At 38.3% G+C, this 13581-nt stretch overlaps 1 protein-coding gene across 6 annotated transcripts in view; it reads right to left on the bottom strand.

The window, feature by feature from the left end:
- GAPVD1 (GTPase activating protein and VPS9 domains 1) overlaps window positions 1–13581 on the bottom strand; it is a 73102-nt gene that overhangs the window by 58685 nt on the left and 836 nt on the right. The gene's annotated exons all lie outside the window — the stretch shown is intronic.

Here is a 13581-nt window from a genome sequence, read left to right as displayed (position 1 = left end):
AATAAAAATAAATAATTTTTTTTTTTAAAAGAAGTAAGGTAGGGAATTCCCTGGCAGTCCAGTGGTTAGGACTCGGTTCTTTCACTGCAGAGGGCCGAGCTCCAATCCCTGATCGGGGAACTAAGATCCCACAAGCCGTGCGGCGCAGGCACCACCCACCCAAAAAAAGAGGTGGGGTAATTTTTATCATTTCACTAGGACACAATGAGACATACTCCACGTCCATCACATGACAGAAGTGACCGAAACGAACTTTCCCATGAAAATAAGTGGTAAATATCAGAGTCATAACTAAAGAGGTGAGACAGACAACTTGCTAACATGATGAAACCTACACTTGTAAAAGGCTTATTAGAAGTGAAATTAAAGGCCAACTATCTTCAATCGAAGAGCGTTTTTAGTAACATCATATGCCACACACAGGTATGGCTTTGAAATGTGAGAATAAAGCATGCTTTGCAAATAAATTAATGTGTGTAAGATGATCCAGTTAAAAATTACACAGATGATGACAACTAAATGTAACGTGGTATCCTGAATGAGGTCCTGGAACAGAAAAAGGACATCAGGTAAAAACTAAGGAAATCTGAGGGCTTCCCTGGTGGCGCAGTAGTTAAGAATCCACCTGCCAATGCAGGGGACACGGGTTCAAGCCCTGGGCCGGGAAAATCCCACATGCCGCAGAGCAACTAGGCCTGTGAGCCAAAACTACTGAGCCTGCGCGCCTCAACTACTGAAGCCCACGCTCCTAAAGCCCATGCTCCACAACAAGAGAAGCCACCGCAATGAGAAGCCCACGCACCGCAATGAAGAGCAGCCCCCACTCGCCGTAACTAGAAGAAAGCCCGCACACAGCACCAAAGACCCAACGCAGACAAAAATAAATATAAAAATAAAATAAAAACATTAAAAAAAAACCTAAGGAAACCTGAATAAAGCATGAACTTTAGTTAATAATAATTATCAATACTGGCTCACTAATTGTAGCAAATGCACCATTAATATGAGATGTTAATAATAACAGGAACTTGATTCTGGGTATATGGTAACTCCCTGTTCTATCATCTCAGTTCTTCTGTAATTTAAACTGTTCTAAAAAGTAAAGTCTATTTAAATTTTTTAAATTACATAAACAGGGGCTTCCCTGGTGGCACAGTGGTTGAGAATCTGCCTGCTAATGCAGGGGACATGGGTTCGAGCCCTGCTCTGGGGGATACCACATGCCGCCGAGTAACCAGCCCCGTGAGCCACAACTACTGAGCCTGCGCGTCTGGAGCCTGTGCTCCACAACAAGAGAGGCCACGATAGTGAGAGGCCCGCCCGCCGCGATGAAGAGTGGCCCCCTCTCGTCGCAACTGGAGAAAGCCCTCGCACAGAAACGAAGACCCAACACAGCCAAAAATAAATAAATAAATAAATGATTTTTTTTTTTAATTACATAAACAGGGACTTCCCTGGTGGCGCAGTGGTTAAGAATCTGCCTGCCAATGCGGGGGACACAGGTTTGATCCCTAGTCCAGGAAGATCCCACATGCCGCAGAGCAACTAAGCTTGTGCACCACAACTCTAGAGCCCACGAGCCACAAATACTGAGCCCATGTGCCACAACTACTGAAGCCTGCACGTCTAGAGCCTGTGCTCCACAACAAGAGAAGCCACTGCAATGAAAAGCTCATGCACCGCAACAAAGAGTAGCCCCCGCTCGCACAGCAATGAAGACCCAACACAGCCAAAAAATAAATAAATAAATTACATAAATAACATAATTCTAAAACCAAGCATCCAATTTAGCAACCTTTTTCAGTATGAAAAAGATATACAAATTTGAGAAATGCATGTGAACACTGTAATTTAGCAGTCTCCAACAACCATCATCTAGAAGGATTAGCAGGTATCCCATGATGTCCCAGAACCCATTTACATCTGGTAACACATTGCGATGTTTAAACTATCACACTAAGAATATTTTATCTTTCAGTTCACTGTGATCAGAAACGAAATACAGAAACTTCCTAACACAAAATTTCCACAGCTATGTTACATTTTGCACTAAATCCTTGTCAACTGAAGCAAGGCAAATATATTTCCTAGCCAGAATTGTTTAAGAAAAGCCAGTTTTTATATTAATTTCCATTTAATATCAAACTTTTAAAAAAGCCATTATAAGCAGTAATGGTTGAGCCTGAAGACGAGAGTTTTGACTGGTGGTAGTAAAGCATATAGGTGCTTAGGAAATAAAAACAATAATAACTACCATGCATTTCAGGCTCGTCATGTACTAGGCACCAACCAGGTGCTTTACATGGACGTTCTCATTTAACCTGTGTAACACTCGTGAAAGATAAGTATTCTTAGCCACTTTTTACAGATGAGGAAACTGAGGAAATTAAATTATTTTCCCAAGGTCAAGTTAATAACTAGCAAAGCTGCGACTAGAATCCAGGTGTATCTGGTTCACCCAGCTTTTACCCACCAAGCCATTTGCCTCCCAAGAGTGAGTGCTTTAATTTACAGTCAAGGTTACTTCTTCTAATCACCCCACTCTTTCAACAACTATTAATATGTCAGTCAGTAGCTGAACAACTCCCCCTTTCTTGGAAAGTTTCAAACTGCCTGGCAAAGTCAGGTTTAGTTGGACTTCAGGACTAAATAACCTAAATTCTACTAAAGAAATGGTATATGAAAGTTTAGAAAAAGTTACTAGGGACTAATCTAGATTATTACCCTGATAATTAAAGACACACACACATAGCAGGTGCTATCTAAAGTATCTTTTTTTAAAAAAATTTTTTTAGTATTTATTTATTTATTTAGGCTGCACTGGGTCTTTGTTGTGGCACGCGTGCGGAATCTAGTTCCCCGACCAGGAGGGAAGTTCCTATCTAAAGTACCTTTTAAGACTTAAATGTGGGATTTCCTTGGTGGTGCAGTGGTTAAGAATCTGCCTGACAATGCAGGGGACACGGGTTCCAGCCCTGGTCCAGGAAGATCCCACATGCCACATAGCAACTAAGCCCGTGCGCCACAACTACTGAGCCTGTGCTCTAGAGCCTGTGAGCCACAGCTACTGAAGCCTGTGCTCTAGAGCCTGTGAGCCACAGCTACTGAAGCCTGTGCACCTAGAGCCCGTGCTCCACAACAACACAGAAGCCACTGCAACGAGAAGCCTGCGCACCGCGACGAAGAGGAGCCCCTGCTCGCCACAACTAGAGAAAGCCCGCTCACAGCAACGAAGACCCAACGCAACGCAGCCAAAAAAAATACATATATATATATAAATAAATAAACATTTAAAAAATATGTAAATGTACTAACAGTTCTGGGTATAGCACTCTAAAGTAAAATACAATGAGCTCAAAACTAGCTATATAATCTCTAGTGATTAATAAAATCTTTCTGGAATTCAGTTTTTCAATGGAAAAACAAGGAATTATGGGTACCATTCCTTTCCCATAATTTACACTCTACGAATCTCCAAATAGATCCAAGTTCCCTAAATGGTTCCAGAACTTCTTGGTCACCTCACTCTCTTTCTCTATGAGCTAACAGGGATTTTTCTGTGAGCAGGTAACCTCAGATAGTAACCAATATTGTCAAAGTGATCTATACTCTTAGCGTATCATCTGCCTTCTTCCAATGTGGGAGCGCATAAGATCAAAATGGCCCTTTATTGGAAAAGGTTCGGAAAATTCAAGATTATCATCTTCCTCCCAATCCTTCAAACTATTTAGAGTCTCATCATCTCAATAGTTTCCTTCCTGGTCTCTCCTTCCTACTGTTGAAGCAATCTTCCTAAAGCACAAACCTTGTCATGCTACTCTCCACTGCTTACAGGATAATGTCTACAATATGCTACAGGGTATCAAGCTCTCAACCATAAATCCCTCTTTTTATAACTCCTATCTCATCTCCCACCATCTCTCCACTTCCCCAAAATCGGATTTTGCTGCCATACTATATCTTAAAGTCGCCAACATTTGCAGATGCTATTATCTAGGCTTAAGGGGCTCAAATCTTCCTTATCTTCAAGTGAACTCAGATTTCTCCTTTAAGGCCCAGCCCCCAAATCTCTTCCCTCTGTGAAGCTCTAGGAGAACTGCTCCTGACAACAAACAGGGTGCATCCTTCCTCCCTTATGACACTGAGTGGGAAAGTTACCCCATTTTAAAGTCTCTTTCAGTTTTTCTGTTTACATCATGCAGAAAATCTAAGCAAGGTGCCAATTTGTCTTCAACACGTCCCTAACACTTGCTAAACTCTTCTTTTAATTAAAGACAGAGGTCTCAAACTCAGCACCTTCTGCAAACAGTAGCAAGCTAGGTTTTATAACATTGCTTTGTTTTTATTATATTCAAGTTGCTTTCTATTTAGGGCAAGAGATGGTAGCCTTTCATTATGGTAATAACATAAAGCTTTAAAAAAATTTTTAAAGGTGTCCAAATTTTAAAAAAAAGACATTTTAAATAAACAATAGTATAAGTAGTTTGCAGATTTGGGAAAAATCATGATGTTACTCAAGGATTAAGCATGGTTAACATTGTTATATACTGATGCCTACACCTTGACAGAACTGTCAGTTACTTTTTTTGTTCATTAAACAGGTACATTTCATCATAGTATTTATGTACTATTTATACTAACGTGACAGGGCAAAAAAGGACCTAACTGCCATTTTTTAATGACCTACTACAATGTTAGCTGTATTTTATCAATCAAATAATTTGAAGATTTATTTTAATTACCCACCACTTTTAAGGGACCTAACCAATTCATACCAGAGATGGGTGTCCTTTGCAAATATTTTTTTATAAATATAATCATGTTGAATTACAATGGTTTGTCTAAATGTGTTTCCTCTTACAAGACTTACCTCCTCCAATGCAGGAATAGTTTCTTATTCATTTTATGTTTTGCTAAATTACATACTCTAAAAATCATTAGGTATTAAAAATAATGAACTCATCTTTTTCCAAAAAATGGACAGACAAGCACAGTAAGCTTTATTTAACATACATCCTTCACTCATGCATTCAAAAAATGTTTATTAAACACCTACGAAGTGCTAGGCACTGATGAACGGGACAGTTTAAGGTCTGCTCTTGAGGGACCCACATTCTCATAGGGATACATGACATTCTAATGACACTTTTCAGTCGTTGTCACAGACTGGATTTCTGCATACCCTCTATTTAGAATCCTTTGCCTACTCCTTTTAGTGGTCAGTTGAGTCCCAGGTAGGCAGCAGGGCCCAGCTCAAACTGAGGAGCCTTTACCAATCTCTTGACTCAGATACTTTCTCATAGACTATTTGCAACAAAATGTTGTTTTCTCAACAAAACTCCAAGTTCCCTAAAGTAGGGACATAGTCATCTTGGTATCCCCATTACTTGGCAGAGGAATTGGCATTTAGCAGGTGCTGAATCAATGTCTGAATTTATTAAAAAATTAATAAATAAGCGACTGAATGATGAAGAGCAATACCCCAGTTAGGAATCAGTCAAGCTGCTGCTAACGCAGCTCCCAAATGACTGAAGAACAGTAACTAAATTTAAGTTGAAAACATCTACTAACTTCCCAATGAGCATGTTTGAAATAATTATTAATGTACCAAAAAGATATTTCCTCACAATCAAGAAACGTGTATCATGAGAGGGGGAAAAAAATGGAAACAAGTGATACTTTAATATCTTTAGTTGGTATTTTTGAAACAAAAGTAAAACATTGTAGAAAAAAGAATGGACTTAGTATCAACTATTCCTGGCACAAGTACAGGGAACTGAAAGGCACACTACTTTGAAGATATAAGTATATAATATAAAGCTAGATAGTATCCAAAATTCAAATTAACAGTATAAGACTTCTTGTTAGTACAGAAAACTCCAGACCCTACCAAAAGTGAATAAAACACAGATGTCAATTTTACCCCCAATACATTAATTAATTTTCCAGAACTAAAAAAGACAAACCACAAAAATAATGAAGTTCATGCATAATAAATGGCTTGTGGATTAAGCTCAGATTTTATTAGACCACACAACTGACAGAATATCAAAACACTTGGACAGCTAATATGCATTACTTAGTAAATACTAATGTACCCTCACTATTCCATTATAAAACCTTGGCTTTTTAAAATATTACTTGAAATCATTACTAATGGGACTCTTAAACAAGATTAAGTTTGAAAGACATTAAGTAAGTTACGGTACACCCCTACCATGGAATACTACATAATTATTAAGAAGGAGGTAGAGGTACATGGAAAGGTATCTACCACGTACCACTAAGTGAAGAAAGCAAACTGCAGAACGATATGCATGGTAAGATCCCAGAGGCAGTACAGGTGTTAAAACACAAAACCCCTCCCCCCCCCAAAAAAAACACAAACCCCACAGTAAGACTACTTGAGCTCAAATCTCGGTTTTGCTGCTCACTAGCTAAGCAACCTTTGGCTAATTACTTCTCCTTGCCTCAGTTTCTTCATCTGCAAATGGATGTAAAATTGAAGCTTACTTCGTAGGGCATGTTCATAAGTTTGTGAGGGTTTAACAGGTTAACATATGTAAAACACTTAGCAAGAACAAGTGTTAACTATAATTTGGGGGGGAAAAAAGAAAAAATCCAAATCATATAGCATATGCATATACATGCAGGGGAAAAAAGCTTTCATTTTTGCATTGCTTTTAGTTGTTGTTTTTTTTTTTTAACAAAGAACATTTATTACTGTAGTAATTTAAATTTTTTAAAAAAGGAAAACATAATAAAAATGTGGCACTAAGAGCTCCCCTGCTGAAAGATCTGCTAGTACAATTACTTAAACACTCAAGACCAGACAAATTCTGTGAATAATAAAAAATGTGAAATTTTCAAGTCCAACAAAAAGGACACAATACTTAATCTCTCGGTATAATTCAACAATAACATGCTACACACCAACAAGGAGAACTGCAATGGTATTAAAATTATATCCCTTTTTTTTCCCCAAAGGCAATAAGTAACACAAAAATATCCACCTAATCTGGAATGCATATCAGGAACTTTCACAATTATTTAAACCTTCATTAATTTTATTAGTCTGAAGTTATATACCACCAAATCTAATTCCCTCTTATTCAACAATCTCTAATGACATCTCACTAAGACATATATAAATCTGGAGATCAAGATAAACCAAATAGTTAAAAAAAAAAAACCTAAAACCCTTAGAACTCTTGAGAGGAAGATTTCACCACCCACATGCTTTGAGGAAGCTTTGGTCCCCAGCATAAACTTAGCTTCTTCCATAAATACAGTGGGTGTACAAAACTACCAAACATAAGAGCAGAAAGAGGACTTTGAGCTTTAGCTGCATTTTTGCTGAGCTGTAATACTGGTAAAGCCTGTTTCAAGATCCAAGGGTACACCCTCAAATTTAAGGAAAGCATGTAAACAGCAGACTGACATGTCTATGTCATCACATTTACCAGAATGGTACTTCATAAAATTACAACTATTTATTATTAAACTGCAAATAGCATTATTATCACTGTGTTCTACCTACAAGGAACCTTCCAGAACAAAAAAAAAAGGAAGAAAATCTTGTTAGTTAAATACCTTTTCAAAAATAAATAGAAGTCTGGGCTTCCCTGGTGGCGCAGTGGTTGGGAGTCCGCCTGCTGATGCAGGGGACGCAGGTTCGTGACCCGGTCTGGGAAGATCCCACATGCCGCAGAGCGGCTTGGCCTGTGAGCCATGGCCGCTGAGCCTGCGCGTCCGGAGCCTGTGCTCCGCAACGGGAGAGGCCACAGCAGTGAGAGGCCCGCGTACCGCAAAAAAAATAAAAATAAATAAAAAGTAAATAAATAGAAGTCAATAAATGTTAGCAATTACTGTCATTACTGTTATTATGATGTTTTGGAATGATGGAATAGAAATTTCCTCAGAGGGAGACTTACTTAATAAGTTACGTTCCATCAGAATCCAAGTTGGCCCACCACACCCCTGAATAATTAGATATTAAAAGGCACTTTATTTTAGAGAAATCGAAGTTAGATTCCTTGGTTCTAAAGGAGGTAAAGATGAAATAAAGTCTGCGAAAAGAATTAATCTATTCTTTCCTAAGCTTTTCTGACATAGAAATCCATATTTGTAAACATTTTGCATTTCTGCCTTAAGTGCTATGACGTTTAGACCTAATGTATTTTTGTCAGGTAGTCAGGATTTATAAACAGTGAAAGTAAAATCAAGAAATGGGTCAGAGTTCTGCATTCGAAAATGAAAGGAGACAGTTCAGAGTGGGTTGAAAATAGATGACTTTAGCCTAAGTCCTAAAAACTTTTAAAATAGATGTATTTGGATAAAATTTAGATTGCTTGGGAAGATAATTTGGTTCTGATCCTGAAAAAAAGGAAACAGGCTAATATCCCAACTAAATTTCTGTCTTTTAAATTTTCCAATATTAATCCTTTCAAAAATTCACAGAAAATAAACTAAAAACATAAATTAGGTAAGGGAAAAAAAAAGAAGAACTGAACATGTTTGATGACACGCTTCCCACTAGTCTCCAGCGTGGGTGTACAGGCATTACATGGGTGCAAGCCCAAGCAAGCATCTTTTCAGACAGACATCTTAGATTAATGAACAGACATCTTGCCTGTTTTTACAGTTAAAGTATGCTTAAAGCCTTATATTTTTTTCTTTTCTTTTTATTGAAGTATAGTTGATTTACAATATTGTGTTAGTTTCAGGTGTACAGCAAAGTGATTTAGATATATAAATCTTTTTTTCAGATTATTTTCCCTTATAGGTTATTATAAGATATTGACTATAATTCCCTGTGCTCTACAGTAAATCCTTGTTGCTTATCTATTTTATGTATAGTAGTTTGTATCTGTTAATCCCATACTCCTAATTTATCCCCCCACCCCCTTCCCCCTTTGGTCAGCATAGGTTTGTTTTCTATATTTAAGTCTGCTTCTGTTTTGAAAATAGAGTCATTTGCATTATTTTTAGATTCCACATATAAGTGATATATTTGTCTTTCTCTGACTTACTTCACTAAGTACAATATTCTCTATGTCCACTCATGTTGCTGCAAATGGCAGTATTTCATTTGTTTTATGTAGAGCCTTATCTTTTTAAAATGGCTGACAAAAAAGGTGAATATGAAGATAATTTTGGCTTAATATACATAATTTAATTACAGCGTTAGTATTAAGTTATATTTTCCTTTCAGGTATAAATACTTATCAATTATCTGGTTCATCTTCAAACTTAAAAAAAAATACAGACTTCAGAAGTCTGTATTTTTTTTAAAAACATTTGCTCAACTGTTCATTTATATATATTAAATATGAGAACTTGAAGTATCAACAGATGTTCACCACTTCTTCTGATCTTTGCATTGCAGAGTTCAAAACTGGGTTTCAGCTTAGAAGCAATGAAGAACTTCCCTTCTGAAAATGTTTTTACAAAATCGTAATACAGGGCTTCCCTGGTGGCGCAGTGGTTGAGAGTCCACCTGCCGACGCAGGGGACACGGGTTCATGCCCCGGTCCGGGAAGATCCCACATGCCGCGGAGCGGCTGAGCCCGTGAGCCATGGCCGCGGAGCCTGCGCGTCCAGAGCCTGTGCTCCGCAATGGGAGAGGCCACAACAGTGAGAGGCCTGCGTACCGAAAAAAAAAAAAAAAAATCATAATACATATTGAAACATACTTAAAAAAATAAGGAAATATAGGTAAACATAAAGAAGGAAACGTTAATTATCTATAGTTCTAAAAACCAGAAATCAAACAATTTAGTGTCTAAAGCTTCATCTAAAATGTGTACACAATACAGAAAGTATTGATCCTAGTTCCTTTACAAATGAAAATATCTTGATTAGATTAAAGAGTTTAGGCCACAAATAATTCTATACAAACACAAGTTTAGGTAGTTCAAATGTAAAAAAACACATAACTGAAATCCTTCTTACCTAAGAGAAAATTAACTCCAGAGAAGGAAATGTGTGGGTGAAAAAACCATAAAGTTGAAGGGGAAAATTTAATCATTTAAGAAAAAATTTTTTTCAATTTTTTTTGGTCTTTCCAAAGCAAGTAAGAAGAATTCCACTTACATCAGACTTTTACCCGCCACCCCTCCAAAAAAAATCATACTTTATCTTGGAGAATTGTAATGTATAACCAACTCCCCACTACTCTCACTCCTAAAAAAAAATAATAATAAGTAAAAGTGAAACATCTTACAATTGGGAATATATCCACTTCCCTGCTTCAGTTTTCTGCAAATATCAGGGGTACTTTTCCCAAATAAACCAATTTAAACTAAAGCGCATCATGTTTAAAGAGTGGCAAATTTTGTATTGTTAGTTTCACCAAATAAGAGTTAATACATATTGTTGCTGTTTCCAGAATGCCATTATCAGGCAGCATCACCTGGTAAATTGCTAAGTGCCATCACTGGAAAGCTGCTCACAAACTCACAGTGGAGCCAACTGGGTGAAGTGGGAAGTGACAACGCTGTGACAGTGGCCAGGAAGGCACCAGAAGAGTAGCACTTGTTTTAAAGTCAGGGATGTGGTATGAAGGTAGAAAAGGACGAAACCAGGTTGAAAGCTGGAACATCAAAAGGTAACTACCGATTACTGAGTGAAAGCCATGTTCCTGAGGTTTTACATATATTATTATTTTTGAAGTTAATCCTGTGTGATAGCTATTTATCACCTCCATTTTACAGCTGAGGAAACAGGATTAGAAAAGACAAATAACTTACTGCATAATCATTCACCTATCATGAAGCAAACAAGGAATTCAAAACTAGATTTATCTGACTCCAGAGCCCAGACTCTTTTCATTTCCCCAGGCTGCCTCTCTGGTTCTTCAGTATATAGAATTCAGGCTCCCTGTGAGCAATTTCACTGTTGTGGGCTCTAGGAGGGAGAGATCCACCTGGAGGCAAACAGTCACATGCTATCACCAGGGGAGCCTAGAGTTTTCAGCCTTTGTTCGTCCCAAGCCACCTTTATACATAATCTTTTCTCCCGTTTTCCCTTTTACAGCCCTAACACACTGGATGGATGGATGGAAGGAGAGAGGAAGGGAGGGATGGAGGGAGGGAGGCAAGCTGACTTAAGATGTTTATTTGATTTACAAACTCCTCTATCCTTGTCTTTGTTCAAGTTGTTCCCTGCACCTGAAGCCCTTCTCCAATATCCCTATAGCTAATCACATCTATGACTGAAGGTCCAGTTCAAATGCCATCTCCACACAGCACTCCCCAGTCTCCCACTCTCTCATTCAGTAGTAGTATCTCCAATCTAAATTTTCCTGACCCTTTATGTATAAAATAAATATACAAATAATATGATGCCAGACAGATATATGCTATAAATAAAATAAAGGGGCAGGGGAGAAAGAATGGCCAAGGGGGCAGTGTAAGGACCCAGAAGGTTTATCAGGCAAGACCTCTCCAAGGCAGTGATTTGTAATACGGTGTGTTTAATTCAACACAAACTATTTCGGCACCAATATTTGTTTCACAAAATACTCTTCTTCAATTCTCCATACCCTCCCCTTAATCTTTTCCACAAATAGTCTGCCGTAGTGGTTTTTCATTACTGCTATTCTTTTAGAGGAAAAAAAAATCTCACACAAGATGTTGACAGGTGCTTTACAAACAGGTGCAAATTTCAAATCACGAATATTCTGAAAAAATGTTAAAAGTGATTTGTCAGTGAGAAGTCTGATGCCAAAATGAAGCTGAACTACAAGAATTTAAAATGGAATTTCAAGAAAATGACGTATCAACTCTTCAACTCTATAATATGCAAGTTTACTTTCTATCATATATGGAAAGAAGAATGGCAATAGGAAAATATACTTGAAGAGAGATCCTGCAGTTTTTCACTTAAGGATAGATGGGGATTTCCCTGACAGTCCAGAGCTTTCACTGCCAAGGCCAGGGGTTCGATCCCTAGTTGGGGAACTAAGATCCCACAATCCACACACGGCACAGCCAAAAAAAAAAAAAAGACAGAAAAATTAGAATATCCTCACCCCTTTAAAAGCCACACTACCTACATGACTTAAAGAAAACCAGCACATGCTAAAATTTTCTTTCACAGGCTTATACAAGAGCTTGGAGGGCTCAACCCCTTCAATCACTTGGAACTAGGAGATGCCTTAACACAAAAGTCTAAGGGCCAAAGTACTCACTTCCCTTTCTTCCTCAGATTATTTTGCTGATTCCCCAGTACCCTGAAAGAAATATCTGTGGTCTATTCTGTCTTTGAAAACTATTACTCTGATCCCAGTCAAATCTTTTCTCTTACTTCCCTGATTACAAAATTCCCTCTTTCATCGACACTATCGTCCTATCTGCCTTGACTTTTTTCTTATCTAATGAGAAACATATTCTTCCAGGCAGGCTTATAGATCCCCAAAACTTATTTCTACTTCAGGAATTCTTAATCTTTTTGTGCCATGGGTTTCTTTGGTGGTCTGGTAAAGCCTATGGACCCCTTCTCAGATTGCTTTTAAATGCATAACTAAATATATGCGATTACAAAAACAACTAATTATACTGAATATTAGCAAAACAATGAAAAAACCCTGATATTGCAATATATGTACACCTTTATTATCACATTAAGTAACAAGATCTAACAGTGGATTCAGTAATACCATAATTCAAAAAAATTATAAGCATAAATGATATTTTTAAAATGTTTATTGGAGTATATCACAAATGATATTTTAAGATATCTGCAACAACTGTAAACATGACACAAAAATATCTGTAATTTTTATTGGTGACAAAGTCACAGGCATTGCTAATTCTACTGCGGTTTGTTGCTTACATTCATTATTGAAGGAAATGATAATACAGTTATCAGATAATAAAAATAAAAACATGATTTTATCCCCATTCTAGTTCAAGGAGCCCCTGATTTCTATCCACCAACTGGTGAATCCCAGGTTAAAAATCCTTTCTAGTTCAAAACCTTGCTCAAACTGATTTTTGCCACAAATTTTAAAATAAAAACACTGATTTCTCCTTTGATCTAGCTCTCATCTGAACATACCACCATGCCTCCCTGTTTTCACGCAGATGTATACACAGAACCCTGTTTATTTCTATGACTTGCCTATCCAGCACCCATTTAAATTTTGCCAGTCAATAAAAAGCGAAATTGAAGGAAAGGAGATGGAAGCAACCAACAGCTCCTCACTTACAGACCTCCAACAGGAAGTATAAAGATGCCAAGTATGGTGTGTACGTTTTTGGTAGGTGGGCTGCCCGACCCGTGAGTCCAGCTTGTCAAGAGTCTCCGAAGCAAGACATCTTCACCAGCGGCACTCAGAAGACATTCCACCTCCTCCTCGCCTCCCATACTCAGTTCCCTGGCTGCCAGGTCGCTCGCCTCTGGCTCTCACCCGAAGCCACCCCGCGGTCCTCCTGTCCCTTCCCATCCCATCCCCCACGCGTCCCTCCCTCCAGTCCGCCCCAGGCTGCCCTGGCCCCTGAGCGCCGCCACATCTCTCCCTGGACCTAACCGTGTGCCCCCACCCCCACTTCTCCCCTCACTGCAGAGAAGGGCCCA

Source organism: Stenella coeruleoalba, assembly GCF_951394435.1.
Source record: "Stenella coeruleoalba genome assembly, chromosome: 7".
NCBI classification, from domain to species: domain Eukaryota; kingdom Metazoa; phylum Chordata; class Mammalia; order Artiodactyla; family Delphinidae; genus Stenella; species Stenella coeruleoalba.
The sequence above is the reverse complement of the archived record's forward strand: the minus strand, read 5'-3'. Positions and strand labels throughout refer to the sequence as shown.